The 19,581-nt window shown below is 41.1% G+C and overlaps 1 long non-coding RNA gene across 1 annotated transcript in view; it reads right to left on the bottom strand.

The window, feature by feature from the left end:
• The window catches only part of LOC307226043, a 60,334-nt gene extending 41,226 nt beyond the window's left edge, over window positions 1-19,108 (bottom strand). Inside the window, exons 1-2 of the long non-coding RNA XR_013843286.1 lie at window positions 19,023-19,108; window positions 10,328-10,421 (exon numbers count right to left, since the gene is read on the bottom strand). This is a non-coding gene — a long non-coding RNA (uncharacterized lncRNA). The remainder of the gene's footprint in view (window positions 1-10,327; window positions 10,422-19,022) is intronic.
• Window positions 19,109-19,581: the final 473 nt, after the last annotated feature.

Below are 19,581 nucleotides of genomic sequence, written 5' to 3'. Positions count from 1 at the left end.
CCTTAATTGCTTATTTCTAAAACAAAGCAGATTTATCATGGAACAATTTATCTTTCTCTCTCTCTCTTTCTTTTCAGTGGGATATTAAAATGCTTGAAAACATATACTCCAGGGAATTTGTGGACATCTTTCCATAAATATAGATATTGCTTTTAGTAATGATGTGCTTGTCTTCTGAGTTCTGTTGATTATATTATTGTTTTCTGTTCCTGCCCTGCATTTTATTGATTTTATGTGTTGCTGATGTGAATATGTCTCTTCGTTAGCTGTAGAAGCAGAAAAGCAGGATGTCAATGATTGGAAATAAATAAAATATAGTATTTATTTCCGCTACTAAGGTATTTCCGCTACTATAGTATTTATTTCCGCTACTAAGGTACCAATGGGGACGCAGGTGGCGCTGTGGGTTAAAGCCTCAGCGCCTAGGACTTGCCGATCGAAAGGTCGGCGGTTCGAATCCCTGCGGCGGGGTGCGCTCCCGCTGCTCGGTCCCAGCGCCTGCCAACCTAGCAGTTCGAAAGCACCTCCGGGTGCAAGTAGATAAACAGGGACCGCTTACCAGCGGGAAGGTAAACGGCGTTTCCGTGTGCGGCTCTGGCTCGCCAGAGCAGCTTTGTCACGCTGGCCACGTGACCCGGAAGTGTCTCCGGACAGCGCTGGCCCCTGGCCTCTTAAGTGAGATGGGCGCACAACCCCAGAGTCTGTCAAGACTGGCCCATACGGGCAGGGGTACCTTTACCTTTACCTTTTAAGGTACCAATGTGCATCGAGGTATCTAATGGCTATTCATATACAGAGGCATCTGTCATATTGCTAACTATTCCACAGCATAGCTTTTCCACTTTTTTTCCTACCTGAAAACAAAGTCAATCAACCTTTCAGGAAGGAGTGGAACCACTGTTACTTTATGCTCATGGACAATGTGCTTGAGTGTGTGGTCATGGTGGCCTCTGAGATTTAGGTTTCTCTGGACCAAATGGGTTTCAAGTTGTTCAACGATTGATTCCTTAGGCTATTGAATGACCAAGGCTGGGAAGTAGACCGTAATGAGTGTGTCAGCTACATTAGTAAAGAAACAGCGATTTGGATGTGCTATAAAAATGCAACACCAGATGGCACCAGAGAGCAGGAAATTTTAAAATGCAATTTTCCATAGAGATTTTTTTTCTTTTGCTCTAACTTACACACTTATAGCATGTTTTCCCCTCTGTGTCTAGATCCACCCCTTGCTATTTCTTCTTCGTCTCTCAGAGGCTTTTAGTCCTATCAAACACAGTATCCTTCTGGCCTGCTTGGCTGTGATGTAAAAGCGGCTCCTGAGATTGCCTAGAAATCATTCCATAGTGTGGAACATGATTTGTTTGTTTGTTTTCAAAAATCCACTGTTTTAAATTCCTTGAAAAGAATATCCACCACTCCTATTATCCAGTCAGCAAGCAGTCTACGCCTGACAGCTTGTAGAAGTCAAGAAGGATAAGTGCATGAGTGGCAGGTCTCACCTCTTTGAGAATACTGCCCATATCCTTGAGCAGAACAAATGGACAGGTTTCTATTGTTACACTCCAACCATTCTCTGAGCAGTGCGAAATTCCAGGGGTTCCAGCTGCTGACCCATGGTTTGTGTTTCCTTTGGAAATGAGGCACAGTGGAGACTGTGGTGTCTTTATGGGCTATAATTTCCATCATTCCTGACTGGCCATGGTGGCTGGAGATGATGGCAGATGCATCCCATTAGTAGCCAGAGAGCCACAGGTCTCCCACTTTGGTCTAAGGCATATTTTTAGAAATTTCATTTAAATTTACTTCCGCCAACTGTGTGTAATCAAAGGACCAATAAGTACTATGTAACCATAATGTATTTTAAAGATGCGTTCAAACTATTTTAGGAATATTTTTTATTTAAAAAACCAAACTGAACTTCCTCCTTTCCCCTTGAAACAAAATCAGCAGAGTGAAAAGAGTGCTTTTCTTTATCAGTACATGTCAGAGAGTGAGACTGTTTGCATAATAATTACAATGCAATGAGTTGGTACTATAATTAAGTGCTGCTATTTTTATTTTTATGTACTGATGAGATACACAAGCACTTTCTTAAATGCTCGATGACTAGAAAATACAGGATTTCAATGGTATATTAAAACCCAGAAGAGCTAATAATAGAAGCAACAGCTGGAGCAGAGAGATAGTTTCAAAAGGGAACAATTGCTTTAAAAACTGGATGATATATCATCATATGAAGCCCTACCCACAGCATGTTTATAAGAGGGGAATGCAAGACAGATTTAAATATAAAATTGACCCCCCCCCCCCAGTTTTTAAGAGCCAGTTGCCACTGACACAAATGGTCAAAACACAGGTGGCATTTTGGACTGTTATTTGCCTTTATTATGGATTATTATATTCCTCCTTGCCTGAATTATGATATCCCTCTTTGTCTTGCAACAAATATTTCATCTTACTATGTTGAAAGAAGTAGTTTGAATATTTTGTTTTCCAAATGTTTTGTGTACAATAAAATATTGGTTGGTTGGTTGGTTGGTTGGTTTTTATAGTTCCAAAGCTTACATTTTGTTGAAGGTTGCAGACACCCCTGCTATTCACCTTAAAAGTTCTCGTATAACTGAGCTAGGAAAAAACCTTTTCTGAGAGTCAGCTCCAGTTGGGATAGATTGTACAATTGTCAGTTAGTATGCAGTGATGGGGGGAAGATACATCATGCGGTGATGTGGACAAGGGCCTTTGTGGTTGTGGCACCTTTGTGTATGGAAGTCTCTTCTCTGTGATGTATGGCTTACTGGAAATGTATCTATTTGCCAAAAAGTTAATCAGGTCAGAGAGAAGAGCATAAACAAGAGTGATACAACAGAGAAGACACATTTTTCATTCTCTCCTTAAAGTATTATTATAATTATATTATTACTATTTTCCATTATAAAATCAATACATTGTTTTCAAACAATTGGGATTCTAATAACTGAGTCATGTGAAACTCCGCAGGAGAATATGATGATTTATAGAGTGTTTTATATGTTTTGAAGGAAGATACATTAAAATAGGCAATGACAAACCTAGACAGCATCCTAAAAAGCAGAGACATCACCTTGCCAACAAAGGTCCATATAGTTAAAGCTATGGTTTTCCCATTAGTGATGTATGGAAGTGAGAGCTGGACCATAAAGAAGGTTGATCGCCGAAGAATTGATGCTTTTGAATTATGGTGCTGGAGGAAACTCTTGAGAGTCCCATGGACTGCAAGAAGATCAAACCTCTCCATTCTGAAGGAAATCAGCCCTGAGTGCTCACTGGAAGGACAGATCCTGAAGCTGAGGCTCCAATACTTTGGCCACCTCAAAGACCCTGGAAAAGACCCTGATGTTGGGAAAGATGGAGGGCACAAGGAGAAGGGGACGACAGAGGACAAGATGGTTGGACAGTGTTCTCGAAGCTACCAGCATGAGTTTGACCAAACTGCGGGAGGCAGTAGAAGAAGACAGGAGTGCCTGGCGTGCTCTTGTCCATGGGGTCATGAAGAGTCGGACACAACTAAACGGCTAAACAACAACAACAACACATTAAAATAGAATAGATCAGTGGTTCCTAGTTAGCTAAGTGCTGCAGTTTTTCCAAAGCCAAGCCACACTCCCTCTACTTTTGAAAATGTCGATATCTCTCTGGTAGTTTTTGTTATGTGAATGGTGCCACTATAGCCTGTAACATCCCAGTACAAAACTGGAATGGGTGTCTTCTGGGCTCCCGCACAACTCACATAACCTGTGCGAGAGCACAGCCCCCCCAAATGGGGTCTCCTGGACAGTTGACAGTATGTACCATGGACCCTCTGGGTGGGTTATACGGATCCGCTGGGGTGTGTGGACCACCAATTGGGATTCACTGGAATACAAGATACGGTCTTTACTGCATAATACAGTAGCTTTTAATGTTAAAGTCAGTATTGGTTACTGTCTGCTTCTTAGAAGATGAAAAGAGAACCTGCTTGGAACTCCTTAAACTGGTTTATTTCTCCAAAAGTACACACATCCATCTTGAAGAAGCTAGGCTTTAGCTGTGCAAGTAGTATAATGCAAATGATCAATACTTGTCAAGCAGATGTGAGATGTGCTCATCAGATGTTCTAAGCTCCTTATGTTAGCACAAAACTGAGCATTCAGTCTCCAAGCAACAGAGTGAACACTGATACAGAATTTTGCTCATCTTAATGTTGAAATTCAGCCCTTTGACAATCCTCCACTGTGAGGGTTACTTTTCATAAAGCATACGCACAAGGCTAAATGAAGTGGTCCTCCGACTTATCTGGAAGTACTGAAATAATAAATGAACCGAACGGATGTCATCTTTAAATGGGTCCTTGACAGCACAGCTGCAGAAGTCTGGGGGATCTAAGGATGTCTAAACAAGCTTGTTAAGTATGAAACATAGAGCAGCAAAAAGCCAGGATCTACCGTACATATGAGCAGTAAATGATAAGTGGAAGGGAGTGTTTAGCAGACATGACGATGCAGTCAAGGAAGAGGTTAGAAGCAAGAAGCCTCTTCAGAATTTTCCTTCAGAAAAGGGAAGTCTTGGGGCAATGAGGAGAACAAAAAATAACACCAACTGTGGGAAAGAAATGCAAGCAGAAAATAAGGGATGCAAAAAAGAAATTTGAAGAGCACATTGCTAAAAGCATTTGTTGTTGTTTAGCCATTTAGTCACGTCCGACTCTTCGTGACCCCATGGACCAGAGCATGCCAGGCACTCCTGTCTTCCACTGCCTCCTGCAGTTTGGTCAAACTCATGCTGGTAGCTTCGAGAACACTGTCCAACCATCTCGTCCTCTGTCGTCCCCTTCTCCTTGTGTCCTCCATCTTTCCCAACAGCAGGGTCTTTTCCAGGTAGTCTTCTCTTCTCATGAGGTGGCCAAAGTATTGGAGCCTCAGCTTCAGGATCTGTCCTTCCAGTGAGCACTCAGGGCTGATTTCCTTCAGAATGGAGAGGTTTGATCTTCTTGCAGTCCATGGGACTCTCAAGAGTAAAAGCATAGAGGCCAACAACAACCTCAACAAAGCATCTAAATACAGAAGCAACAGGTTGCCAACATAGCTGTTATCCCCGATTTCCCACCAGAGGACGTGAAATCCTCTTGGTTCCAGCATTTACCGGGTCCTGGTTTTTAAATGGCCGGGGTTTTTCATGCCATTGTTTGCTATGCTGAATTGTTATAGTTTCAGATTGCATTTATTTTATTGTAAGCTGCTCCATGAAGACTTTCTTGCTGTGAAAAGTGGTGGGTAAGTACCAAATAAAAAAGAAGTACCGAGTAAATAAGAAGTCCCACCCCTACCTCCGGGATTCACCACTCGCCCTTCCCTGCTTTTGAGGAGTCTACTTGGCAAAAGGAAGAACAAACTGGGTTGTACTGACCTCTAGTGGCAACAGAAAAATCTGCTGCTGTGGAAAGTATGCTTTGCATTTTGAGCAAAACAATGTAAGTGTAACTAACTAACAAGTTATTAACAGGGGAATGCATGGCAATTGCCAACCTCTGACTACCCCCCACTCCTCATCTGGGTGATATTTTACTATTTATTTTATTGCAATGTCGTCTTCATTTATTTATTAATGTATCTATAAGCCTTTATTTAGCTTGATCTCAAGGTGGGGTGCATAATTCATTTAAAGCAATTAATCATGTCAAACAGCACTTTTTAAAACACACACAGGCACACACACCCAAGCAAAGCGCAATATTTAGCAGGCAGCTTAACAGAACGCAGATGGCTGAGTGAAAAACAAGCTCTTAACCCGTCACTAAAATGAGTCTAGAGTTGATACCAGGCAGAGGGGAGGCTTTTCCATACCCAAGGCTCTCTCCCACATCTCCCCATAATGAACCCATGTGGAGCCTGTGACCCTCCAGATGTTGCTGGACTCCAACTCCCATCAGCCCCCGTGAACATAGTCAATGGTCAGGGGTGATGTCACTGAGCAACATCTGGGAGGCCACAGGTGAGCCACACACACCCTTGCCCCAATATGTAGCTTCTAACAGGAGACACGGAAAGATTCTTGCAGCAAATCACAAAGCTCAGACACAGAGGAGAGATGTGTTATGTACTGAAGTTCTCACCCTGGGCCAGCAGGGGGATACTGTAGATAGTTTTCATTCAGGTCCACATATGCAAATAAGGGATTGAAAGTGACGTTCAGTGATTGGATAGTTACAGAAAATGGTTACTGTTGCATTCTAGTGGAGCTCTATATAAGCAGGCTGGCTGAACCCTTCAATTCAATTTTGTTCTGGTCTGTGAATAAACAAGAGCTGTTTGAAGAATCGCTGTGGCATCTGATATGTTCACCCACAACTTAACAAGACGCTTTTGTTATCACTTGCCCCTTGAAACCTGGATCAGCAACAAATCGGCAGCCGGCACGATTCCTTTTGAAACCAGTGTTATATGGCTGCTACAAGCTGTTCCGCTGAGCAGCGTATCTCCCACGTTCTGCCCTAGTTACAGCCATTGCGTCAGCTTCGACAACAGCCCCATATAGAGCACTTTACAGCGATCTAATTGTGAAGTTACCAGAGCATGCATTCCAGTGGGGAGGCAGACCCTGTCCAGGAACAGCCATAACTGACAGACCATCCAAAGTTACTTTGAGTGACTGATGGCACTTAAGCCTCAAGCGGCAAGGCGAGATCTAAGAGTATGCCCAAACTACATGCTTGCTGCTTCAGGAATATAGCATAGTCCTGTTTAGATCAGCTTATCTACCTGGATAGCCACATATAAAAAGGCACAGTAGAACAATTACATACTTTTATTAGGACCAAACAGAATGTCATAAACAAGGCCAGATTAAGACCTTTTAGAGGTCCAAAGCACTTAAAAGATTCTGGTTCCCCCATATGTATATCTAATTCAAAATATAAACAATAATAAACCATAAAATAAAACTTTATTTTTCAGAATGAAACAAAACCTGGAAAATAATGTTTATTTTTGTATACTTCCACTTTATTTATATTGGGGGGGGGGGATTCTACTACTGGTGCACCATATGGTTCATGGTAAATCCGGCAATCGAAAATTTCTGCGGTGGCCTCCCTTCCCCCGTGCTTATTTTGCTTAATGTTTCATCCAGCCCTGGTCATAAAAAAGGAAGAGCTTGGTTTCGTGAAGAAATGTTAGCAAAGTCTCTTCGTAAAGTGTCTGGCTGAAAAACATATATCATATTAAAGATGTTCTCATAGAGTTGGTCCCACTGACTGTAATATGACTTATTTCCTAAAGCAAGGTACTTCTAATAATAGCCTCAACAGTTGTGGATGGGTTTTTTTGGGGGGTGGGGGTTTCACAATAATATTGTTTCAAAAGTCGGGTGCCTCCCCCTCTCCCTGCCAAACAATAGCAAGAGTCTATGGCGCTCCAGGCACTTATTCAGGGTCTGTGGTCCTTTGGAGACTACAGACACAAAGGAAGGCTGTTGTAGCTTTAAGAAATATGGTTTCTTCACCTACTTAAACCTTCAGTCTGCATGGAGGGAGTCGAGATCTTACAACATGGTCTTTTCAAGAGGGGCTTGTCCCGCACAGCTGTGCAGCCAGCCTGCTCAAAATGGATCCCAGTCTCTCTTCCTTATTCTTCTTCCCAGAACTTCCCAGAACATTCTTATTCCCTGTCACCTCACACCCAGTTACACTGGCAACATCTGTCATCCCAGGCCAAAGGATTTCCTGTCATGTTAACTGATCTGCTCTTCATTAGGTCAGCCAGGCTGGTTTGCATAAACCAACCCTGGGATTCTGTATCTGGCACAGATCTGCACTTTATACTTTCATCCCTTTCCCAATTAATCAAAATCCCACAATTTATGAATTTCTAGGGTTTAGGGCCACCCCCAAAAAACCATCTATAACAATATTATCCACAAGGCGGTGCTAGTGTTTTGTTTTCTAGGTACTGTAATTGCATGCATTCACCAAAGGAAAATAAGAAACAAATAAGTAAAGTCTAACATTAAGGTACGCAAGCATTGAACTTGCACATTCACAGCATCTGACCCCTGGGGCAATAGATCCTGACTCATGCCTAGGGCCTGGATATACATTTGATTCAGTTTGCATTTAAACGTGAATTTATCGTAACTGCACTTTCTTTATTGGGTTTTATAAACAATAATAATGTTATACCAAGTTTTCTCACGTCATTTGTATATCAAAAAAATAGCATAATAAAAGTGTAAAAATATCTACAACATGTTTCATTATTAGTGATCAATGTATAGATTCTTGGTTTATGAATTGGTTTAAACAATTAGGAGGAGGAGGAGGAAGAGGAAGAGGAAGAGGAAGAGGAAGAGGAGGAAGAAGGAGAAGGAAAGAGGGGGAGTGGGAGTGGCAAGTGGGGTGGAGTCGGGTGGTTATGCTTTTATTATTCTACAGTGGTACCTCGGGTTACATATGCTTCAGGTTACAGACGCTTCAGGTTACAGACTCCACTAACCCAAAAAGAGTACCTCAGGTTAAGAACTTTGCTTCAGGATGAGAACAGAAATCGTGCGGCGGCGGCACAGTGGCAGCGGGAGGCCCCATTAGTTAAAGTGGTACCTCAGGTAAAGAACGGTTTCAGGTTAAGAACAGACCTCCGGAACAAATTAAGTTCGTAACAGAGGTACCACTGTACTTAGTGTGTGTGAGGGGTTGTGTCAGCGTTACCATTCTCTTACTATTCACTTGTTGTATTTCCTTAGTGGTGAGAGAGGTTGGGTGTGGCTTAGGGTGTGGCTGGTTGCTTTTGGTTAGCTGTAGTGAGAATTGTTTTTGTCTGTGAGCAGTGTGTGAGTGTGTATTTTTGGATCAAGTTAGCCAGATTTATTCCTCCACAAATTAGACCTCCACAACTACAACCCTTTGTGGTGACAAATCAACAAAGACCTGAAGAGACGGAACAATACCAACTTTGCTCTCTCAGACAAAATAGCCATGACCAAAATGATCACCCCCACAAAAATTAACCTACCCATTCCAGACACTCCCAATCTGGATTCCCGTAGCTGCACTTTCTGATGCAAACCAAAGCTCGGCCATCCTTTGACATTCACATTTCCACAGATTTTGGAATGCAGTTCCCCCAGCTAAATAATGTGTATAAAAAGGCATGCACTAAGGTGAAGGGCACAGATACAAATATATTAGTGAAAATTACCTAGAAAAAATGCCTTCTGTAGTAGAAGGGGTACAACTGTTGGTGACAATACGATTTGCAGTAATGTGCATATTAGGCAAGTTTGCATACAACAATGTGTATTTCGGGGGGAGGGAGAATGCACCCAAAAGATGGAGGGTTTTCATGAGAATTTTTATTTGAAAAAGAAATAATAATAATAATAATAATAATAATAATAATAATAATAATAAATTTTATTTATATCCCGCCCGCCCCAGCCAAAGCCGGGCTTAGGGCGGCTAACAGCAATCATATAATCGAAATAAATCACAAGCTTATGCAGAAATGTGGAGAATTGGAGCTCTGATGGGGGGGGGGGAATGAGAAACTGACAGAATATGATCTAGGGAAGTAGATAGTTACTACATTCTCACATTCTTAAAATATTATATGTACCTGTAGTTATAATGGTGCTCTTGCAAGAGGTTATGAAAACATTTACCCTTCTCTTTAGAGTTGTTCCCTTAGGGCAATTAAAAAAACAAAAAAAACAAAACAAAACCCTTGCCTTTCTTTTAAACATTTGAAATCCTCTACTGCATTGCATAGTGTATGTGTTGTTATAAATTATCCACACATGTTTCGATGTGTGTACCATTATGCACACATTTCCAAGGTGTGAATTCTGTTGGTACCCAGGCTAAAGGCTTTTGCTACCAGCTGCTACCAATCAGTGTGGAAAATACTGTGGCTTCCCATGTTTCGGAAACGCAACTCTAACCATGAGACTCTATTGCTCAAGGCAGTGCCTTCTCTGCTACTTGGCTGTGTACACATTGATCAATTTAAAGCAACTCTCCCAAAGAATCCAGGGAACTATAGTGGGTGCTGGGAATTATAGCTCTGTGAGGAGTAAGCAACAGTTCCCATATTATTATTTTGTATTTTGTAGAGGGGTTGGGCTTTAAATGTACGGTGTGTATGCAGCCACGCATCACAGACTACGAATACAGATGATGACCATTTTAGCAAGTAATAAGTGCAGGAAAGCATCACCACTTGATATGCTCCATCCCCAAAACTTAACCACACCCTTAGAATTTATGGCAGAAAGTATAATACCATATTATCATTAATATAGATGTCCAAACAAAACTTACCATTTGGCCAGCTGCTCATGTAGTTTAGCGTCCCATGTGAATGCAGGGTGGGCACAAAGCCAGGTTGAAATTGTCCAGCATCTCTGGAGCATGCCTGCGAAAAGAGGCTCTATAAGGCAATGTTGCTGTTTTACGACGAATATACCAAGGCAGAAGGCTGAGGAAGGGAAAGCTGATCAAGTGATAAATTGAAGGTCTTGCATTCAATAAACAGCTAATCCCATAAAAGAGAGAGAGAGAAATACAAGCTGTGGGGGCTGCAGCTACTTTGAGTTTTGACATTTTCAAGTAATAGTGGCCTTATTACTTGACATGAGCAAAACTATGCTGGAGTTTCTGTGACCTGGGCTTGGCCCTACATTCATAAAATCATTCAGTTTGTATCCTGCCCTTGCTCCCAAAAGAGCTGAGAGCAACAAACACATCAATAAATAAAATAATGATAATAATGATAATAATAATGATAATGATTTAAGCATTGTAAAATCTAGGACTGAGTACTGGGTTCAGCTGTGGGCCAAGGCAAATTGGGCATATTTTGAGGGAGTTGGGTATAGGACACATAGATCATTGCAAGCTCAGTCTACATGTGTTGTAATGTGCAGGCAGCTTAGGCTTGCCATACTTCAGGGAAATTCCTGACATGTCCTGTTTTTCAGGTGTAAAAATGGCGTCAGGGGGGAATTTTACAGAATCGGCAAAATGTCAGGGAAAACCTGGGTGCATGGCAACGCGATGGAAAAAGCACTGGAAACAGGTCAAAAACTTAAAAATCACAGTTTTGGGGTTAGGTTTTCCCCCCAAAAAGCTTAACAATTTTGGTGGGTTTCCTAAAAAGAAGCTCAACTTTGCGGGTGTTGGGAATTTTACTTTTTGAAATATGGCAACCCTAATTCAGTTGAGTCAAATGCTACTCAGATACCTCTGTCCCCTTATTTCCTTTCTTTTTCCCCTGTGGGAATCACATTGATTCCCATCCTGTTGCTGAGGAAGAGTGCCAGGATTTAACTCCTGACATGCTGAAATCAGTGTGGTTGACTAGAAATGCTTCCCTTCCGCTCTCTAAAATCATGAATATGGTTTTGCTTATATAAGGTGATGCTTGGTGATAGCTGTGTGTTTTAAAATCTTTATAAATGATGTATCTAACTATATTCTCTCTCTCTTTCTCTCTTTTCAATGTGGCACAAAACTTCCCATGTCCAGGCACGTCCCATGAGTATTGTTAGCAAGATTTCTCCCTTGTGAAAATTTTGAAAATGTACACTGCGTCCCTTTCTTTTTATAGGACGAGCTCGATATTCATACACACTTTCATTACGGAGACATTTGTTTACGATCCGTGCCTGCTAGTTTTTTTAAAAAACCTTTCCTTATCCAACTGTTTAAATTGGTGTTTATGGAATAAGGGATTTTTAAAGTTGTCCTGGGACATCTGTGCTTTATCATGCCTGTGCTATTACTGGCATTAAAAACCCCACTTTTCACAAACACCGTGAGTAAAATTCTGCTTGAGATTTTATAGGCATGCAAGCCCACTGAATCAGATTTTTGTCTTCAAACGTGTGGAGATTTTAGTGGTAAACAGAGATGGTTCACGTATGATGATTACGACTCCCTCCTTCATTATCCATAGCATGCAGACCTTCTGGTTTTTGTTTTTGTTTTATTAAGCACTTTATCGAGAAAACACTTTGCGATAAGCACTGCACAGCATATGTTTACATTACTGTACAAACACTGTGTGCTTATGCACCAAACTCAAGAGTTTGTAGGGTTTTTCCTAGTTACACGTCACCTTGCACCTGACAACGGTTCAGACAGCAAAGGTGAGCAAGACGGGCCATTAATTCTATACTAGTTTTAACTCACAGTTTATTATAGCTTATTAAACATCATTAAGTTCAGAAGAGGAACAGATACTTCCACAGTAAAAGGAGAACACCACAGCCCTGGTGTGTGCTTATACTGTTACTGCTTGACTAATTAATTGCTACCTGCAGGACCCTGCACATTGTAACTCAGAAATAGCTGCTTCTGATTGAGCCCTCTGCAGAATAGTTCCAGGGCTTATTCCACTTGGGATTTCAATCTATTCTATGTTGAACTTTAAGAATTAGAATAAGTACTGTTTTTACAAAGTGACAGGCTGGTGTGTATTCAAGCGTGCTATTTATTTATTTACCGGTTTGGGTTCTTTTTCTTCTTTAGAAACAACATCTGACATTGATCCACCAATAATAATAATTATTAATAATACAGTGGTACCTTGGGTTAAGTATTTAATTCGTTCTGGAGGTCCGTTCTTAACCTGAAACTGTTCTTAACCTGAAGCACCACTTTAGCTAATGAGGCCTCCTGTTGCCTCCGTGCCGCCGGAGCACGATTTCTGTTCTCATCCTGAAGCAAAGTTCTTAACCTGAGGTAATATTTCTGGGTTAGTGGAGTCTGTAACCTGAAGCGTATGTAACCTGAAGCATATGTAACCCGAGGTACCACTGTAACAATATCGTCTACATGGTATGTACGCTCATAGAAACACCTACACAGACAGAGTCAAATGCAGAAGAAACTAATGCACTGCTAAATCCCGGGGCGGGGGGGGGAGACAGGGAAAAGGAAAGGGAGGGAGAGAGAAAACATTAAAGCAAAGAATAGAGAGATATTGTCCATATACTGCTCTGAAATGCTGCAAATAAAACACAACAAACACAATTATATGCTGCTTATTAATCAGTAACCACTTAAAAACCATATGCTGCAAGTAAACGTGTGTGTGTGTGGTGTGTGTGTGTGTGTTTATATATTTAATTCAGATAAGCTTGCAGTGTTCCATATTCTCCCATATGCAAAAATCAGCAACGCCAGTTTTCTTCCAGTTTGCTGCTATCCACATTTTTGCACCAGTGGATAAAGAAAATTTGCAGCCACTTCAGGATTAGTATCACTAATTAAGTTCTTAAGATAACGCGAATTTGCACCACACTAAAATTATCATCTTGGAACATCTCTGCACAGTCTTAAGAGGTGTGTTAGAAATACAAAATACCAAAGAAAAACTGATAAGCTAGGCAGAGATGGTGAAGCTGACACACAGACTTCCGAAAAAGGACAAAAGGGATTTTAAAAATGAGTAGGAACCTTTTATATTATATTTGCAGAAACAAAGAAAGACTACTGACCTGATGGTAGGATTTAAATAAACACTCACAACTTTTTGGATAGGGAATAGATATTGTAATAAAAGGGAAAATATGATATTTGTAGAAAACAGCAGAATATACTAATGAGGTTAATAAATCAGAAATGGAAGTTGAGGGAAATCCAAAAGGGGGGAGGGAGAGATGTTTATGTAAACTGTATGTTATAAGTACATTTGTAAGGAGAGAAAAGAAAATTTTAAAAAGGGGGGGAAAGAAATACAAAATACTGTACAGGTAAAGTGTTGCCTTTCACTGGTTTTCAAAAGGCACCATAGCAAACACCTTGATATATTCTGTGTGTTCTAAAAATACAAGATGCTCTCTTATGTACAGTACTCTGTATTTTTTACTTTATTTAATTCAACAGGATTTGTCTCATGCTTCATCACCCATAACCTCTCAACTTTTCAGCTAACATCTTATACACCAAGAGACCATTATAGTTTTGCCTAATTGATATGGGATGCTTTTTCTTGCAACTGCAGATGGCATTGCAAACAAGAAAAATAAGTTTTAGTAAACTATTTCTGGATGATTAGGCTATAGAGAACCACAAAGTACCTTTGGGTTATGTGAGAACGTACATAGTGAAAACTTTTGCCATTTTATATACAAAATTTTAATCAGGTAACATCTGTGCTGGGATCTGAAGATGATCCCATACTACATGTTAACTGGAAAGAATGTGAAGTATTGAGATTATTTTTGAGATCGCCTTCAGGAAAAAGGACAACTACAGTGGTACCTCAGGTTACATACGCTTCAGGTTACATATGCTTCAGGTTACAGACTCTGCTAACCCAAAAATATTACCTCGGGTTAAGTACTTTGCTTCTAACAGAAATCATGCTCCAGCGGTGCAGCAGCAGCAGGAGGCCCCATTAGCTAAAGTGGTGCTTCAGGTTAAGAACAGTTTCAGGTTAAGAACACACCTCTGGAACGAATTAAGTACTTAACCCGAGGTACCACTGTACTTTGAATCTAAAGGCTAGTGAGCTTCATTAGTAGATAGAGATGAAAGCTGGGAAGAACACTCCCTTCTTCTTCTTCCATACCACTTATACGTCAAAATGGCTGCACACCCATGACAGAAGGAATGCATCTAACCTCTTTGTTGAACATCCATTTTAATTTGTTTGCATGGAGGTTAGCCATCACTGGCTATTTAATGAGCATTCATCATGATTTGTCTGCTTGGAATATGACGTTGCATTAAAGTGCCGTATTTTTCTGTCTATAAGACACCCCCATGTATAAGACGCCCCCTATTTTTGGAGGCTCAGATTTAAGAAAATGGGGGGAGATGGCCCAGAGTATAAGACGCCCCCTAATTTTTGACATTATTTTTTAGGAGAGAAACCTAGTCTTATACACGGTGTTACCACACATTTTCCGGTGCATTTTCTCATCACTTTTCTTATCACAAAAGGTCTGATCTTTTCAAAAAGTGGGTCTGTTGCGCAAGACCTGGTGTAACTCTCTTTTCCACAGTTGGAATAGCACTTAAACAGCTTCCTAAGACCACTCAGCCAACGTATCTCAAGCAAAGGGTTGCACCCTGTTATTTCAGAGGGTGATTAGTTTCAGTAGTTTAGTTGTCTCTATTGTCCTTCTGCCTTTGCTGTGCTTTTTTATTTTTACTGCTCTTTTTATGCTAGTGTTTTATGATTTTCTTTATTGTATTGTTTTCAGAGTGCTGTAAAGCCACCTTATGGATCTGACTCGAGTGGAAAGGCCGGATATAAATGTTTCTACTAACTAAATCATAAATATCTCCATAATGAGAGTCAATTAAACGAGCGAGCTGATGTTATGATGTGAGAACCGCTGCTTCTGAACATGAGGTGTTGTGAAATGCCCTGGAACCCTGAGGAGAAAGCTGCAGTATGGAGATTAATTCCATTGCTCTGCTGTGGTAAAAGGTTTAGAAAAGAGCTCATCTGTCAAGTAGTGGATAAGTGAAATGCCATGTCACGTAATGAGACGTCACATATTATCAAAGCCAGTTTTGGCAGAGGCAATATATCTCACAAAGGGTTTGTGACAAATGAGTGCAAAAGACTATAGACACTTTAAAAAGGTCCATGAAGTGATCACTTACAATTTAGAGTATCTCTGTGAGGAACCATCAAACACAATATATGGCCATCTGGCTCCTACTCCCACAGGTCACAGGGAGCAGACACATTGGCACAGTCTTTGTTGGTGGGCGAACAGGGCAGAGAAACCAAGGCAGCAGCTGAAAGGGCTGAGGTGGGTTTGTGGTGTACCTGTTGATGTGGCAGCAAGTGGAGGCCACACTCTGGGTTCTTAGGCACCAGGGATGCAGCCAAATTCTTAGCTCTTTTTTTAAAAAAAAGCCAGAGGCTTACCACATATTGAGGAACTGCCAAGGATGAAATGGCTCCAAAGCTGGATCTAGAAACATCAAAGAAGTGTTCCAGCTAAATGCGTTGTAAATGTAAACAGGGAAATCCGGTAGGGAAAAACGGGACTCCACAATGCCATCTGGTGGCACAGTGTTATATTGCAAATACAACACATATAAATGAGTCCATATTCTTCTCTGTGAGCAGAAGGGGCAGGGCAGGGCCATAAGAGAAGGAGTTGGGAGGCATTAAACTATTTCCCCTCCAACGACTGAAGCAGCCATAAGAGGGGAGCTCTATCTCTCTCCCCCCCCCCTCCATTCCAGAAGGGGGCACTGAAGGAGCTGACCAGGGCCCCTTCCAGGCTGGTGTTTTATTGAGAAAGTATTCTGCAAAATGTTCTTGATGCAATAACAGTGCATTAGTGGTGGATGTATTCTGCTTTATTAGTTCTGTGAGGCTTCTCCAGTGCTACAACATTATTGCTGCCTGGAGGGCACACAGTGCCACAAAAGTGGAACAAAAATCCCAGAACATTTGTGGTATGAAAAGGTCTAGGATTTCAGCAGGAAGTTTTGGGCTGCGCATTCATTGGAAATGAAGCACTATTAAGACCCAGCATGCGTTTCTCAAAAAGAAGTCATGCAAGATGAATCTCATTTCTTTCTTTTTCTAATAGTGCTACTGGCTTGGTGGATCGGGGGAATGCTGTAAATGTAGTCTACCCAATGAGAAGATGCTCTCCCATCTTCTCACTGGGCCAGATGTGATAGAATTATAGAATTCCATCTTGTCAGATTCTGACATCTTCACCCTAAAGCAGGAAAGAGCAGATACACAGCTTGCAGCTCTCATTTGTTTTGCTAGCTGCTGAACCAGACTAGTTGCTGCTTGCCAGGATCGAAACACAGAAAGAGAAAGTTGAAACACTGCAGGGAAAAAAAATATGCTGGATACAGAGCTATTAGCGCATTGCATTTGAACAAGGCACCACTCTGCGGCAAAGACTGGCAGTACCTGCCTGAGGAAACAGCAAATAATATGCACACAAGCAGTCTGTCAGCAATATTTATTTATTTCAGCAAATATGAGGTTTTCCTCTCCACTTGAGGATGGTAGCATTGAAATGATGATGCTAGCATTGAAATGATGTTTAAAAAAATTAGGAACAAGAACATAAAAAAACAGATAAAGAGCAGAGAGCAGTAGATAAATACCAGAAATACTCTGCCGGAAATTATGTTAAGTTGTTCTGGCTTTGTTTTATTTGCAAGCTCTCCACTGAGGCATTTTTTGAAGTCACTTGTCATTCTCAGGATTGCTGAGATAAGAATTGCTGCTTCTGAAAAGAAGCACCAGCTGTGGGTTGTAAAGAAAAGTTAGGTCTCCCCTTCCCCATCTTCACTTTTTACTTCTTCGTTTTGTGAGAGGACTTTAAGTGGAAGAGCATTCAAAGCCATTTAGTTAGCCAAATAATCCAGTGCGAGCTGTTTGCTGGTGCCCTCCAGATGTTTGGGACCACAACTGTGGCACATCTGTGGGGCTGATGATGGTCGAAATATACTGAGGAGACACCAGGTTAGAAAAAGGTGACCTATTACCTCATGAAGTGATTGGACCAGCAGCAAGCAGATCACACAAGTCCCCTGACTCTTTTTGGTGATCCTAGGCCTAGGGGAAACCTACAATTTGGTTAGTGTTGAACCTCCACTGAAAAACAATTTGCTGCCTTCCTGGGATCCTATATTTTCTCCCAATTTAAGAAACATTGCTCTAAAGGCAGCCAATATGATGAAAGACTAAGAGAACTACATGTGTTTAAAAGATAAATATTGTACATTACTGATGAGCACACACCAATCAGGGATAAAGGTCAAAGGAGTCTTAGGATATGCTGTTTTATTTACACATATATACAGCCTAAGTGTAAGATGGAAGATCTGTAGCAGATCTTGCTGCCTCATCAGGTTTCCAAAGTCATAGCATTATTTTCTGCACAGAAAGGCAAAACTCTCCGCCTCCAGCCTCAGCCCTCCTCACACAGATTTTCAGTAGAAGATAGGAAAAGCAGTAATGGATTGAATTGACATAAATGCTGACAGGGATGAAATATTAGGAATACACATAAAAATATATTGCAGCACTATAAAATTATATGTTAAAATGCTGCAGAATTGTTTTGATTATTTTCAGTAAAGAGGTACTAAGAGATGCGTTTCGTAAATGTGACTTAAAGCCTTCCTTTAGGATTAGGCTGACTAAATGATGTGCTATCTCTTCTGAATCCAAGACGATACAGTAAATCAAAATTTCATCTGTTTAGTGAATAATATAAGCCACAGCATACACATTTCCAGCTGCATAAAATAAAAAATGTAAAACCAGCAAATCACATTCAGAAATCAGTGGCCACATTTTTAAGTGACGAGTTGTATTTGCAAAACAGCCAACAAAGAACTTTCACCACAGACTTATCACCTCATATCACCTCAAGCACAGTCTCTCCAGCACAATACTTTTCAGGGGTTTTATTCATTTATTCAAAGAACAACCCCCCTTTTAAAATAAAAACCACTCTCTCCAGCCAGAAAAAGCTTCTGAGAGACAAATAATTAGTCTCTGGTTTTCTTTTTTTTAAAAAAAAAGTGTGCATAACTGTGCATGTGAAGCCAGTCCACAACAACAAAGATGACTGTCTAAGTGCCTCTTGAATCCTCAAATGCTTTCACATTGGCAATCTCCTCAGTTGTTTGGCAGGTTGACGACTGTTGGGAAAAGGACGATAGCTGCCATAAATCTGAGCACTCTTTCTTCTAAAAATAATGAGTAGCTTCAGTTCAAATATAGTGAGGTGTGTTGTGAAATTCAGGTCTCCCTGAAACTAGGGTCAAAATTATTCTAAAATTTCAGGGGGCATACAATTCATTGCACAATGGATCTTCCTTCTTTTCCTCCTTCCTTCCACCAATAGAACAAGGCAGAACTTCTCTTAAGAGATCAACAGCTAGGAGTTGCCATTTTTCACCCACAGAATGCTGTATCATTTCAGGGCATTTTGGAGGGGGATGGCATTGTCTGTGGCAGACACCCTTTTTGTCCCAGAATGCAATGCGTCCCCCCTACCTTTTGGAATGATGGTGGCTTCAGAGGATGGGAGAAGCAGGTGCCTAAGACGGCTCCTTTGCTGAGGTAGCAGAGTTGATTGTCAAAGGACAGGATAGAAAGAACAGAAGCCTCTCCCACAACCACCACCCTGTGAAAATACCTCAGCGCCTGTTCCAGCTGGGGCTTTCACGCACACCCCCACTGACAGGGCCATCTACCACCAACTGATAACTTGTTCTGTTTTTATATTGTTTATAGTACTGTAATTTTCTCAAAGTATTTCAGTGTTACTTGTAAGTTGCCTTGGAAGGATTTGAATCCTGAAAGGATTCCCAGAACAGATTTAGAGGGTGTACGGGGATATGTGGGGAGAGAAGAGGGAGCGGACGTCCCACTGTAGTCTCTGTGCTAGTGGAGCTATTTTGCTGCGTACCACTCATGGCTACTTTAAACAGCCTTTCCTTGCTGTTGCATCACATCCTTGCAGCCCACAATGGTATCAAATTGTATTACTGACTCTTCTGAAAATGGAAACTCCCCTCTTTGTTCCTACATTTTAACTCCCATCTGTTTTACA

The sequence above is a fragment of the Podarcis cretensis genome (assembly GCF_951804945.1).
Source record: "Podarcis cretensis genome assembly, chromosome: 10".
Classification (NCBI taxonomy): domain Eukaryota; kingdom Metazoa; phylum Chordata; class Lepidosauria; order Squamata; family Lacertidae; genus Podarcis; species Podarcis cretensis.
Note: the sequence above shows the minus strand (reverse complement) of the source record. Positions and strands in the feature narration are given on the sequence as shown.